Below are 646 nucleotides of genomic sequence, written 5' to 3' on the forward strand. Positions count from 1 at the left end.
TAAAGTAATAAAAAATAATTTAATAATTTAATTTTTTTTAAATAATAAAAATATCTAAAAAAAGTATTTATCACTCCCAAATATTTTCACATTCTGTTTCCACCCTACTCCTATATATTCAAGGATTCTTGTCCTTACTATTGTTATCTTAAATAGATCCTCAAATTTAATGATGATGTTTGAGATAAATCAGATGACAAAGAATTAGAATGCATGTCTAGACATGCATATTCATTATCATGCATGACATGTGCGTAAGTGCTCGTTGTAGTTAATTACTATTATTATCTTATTTAAAAAATTATTCCATATATAATATAGGCTAGAACATGATCTTTCAATTACTGCATTTATCTATATATATAGAACATGATCATATGATATGTCCACTAGGCTTTGCAATTTGCTTATCAATCATCATGGAGTTTGGTTACAATTTGTTTTATTTTTGTTTATTTTTTATTATTTTTACTATTATATTATCACTTCGGTTTCAAGTAATACCTTTATCATGATCAATTGACAACAATCATTAATATATAAGATTGAAATAATTATAAATATCAGTTTTAAAAAATTGAATAATTTTAAATTTAACAAAAAATATATCAGAATGACAATGTTATATAATTAAAGAATATAATAA

Source organism: Arachis ipaensis, chromosome B05 (assembly GCF_000816755.2).
Source record: "Arachis ipaensis cultivar K30076 chromosome B05, Araip1.1, whole genome shotgun sequence".
Taxonomy (NCBI): domain Eukaryota; kingdom Viridiplantae; phylum Streptophyta; class Magnoliopsida; order Fabales; family Fabaceae; genus Arachis; species Arachis ipaensis.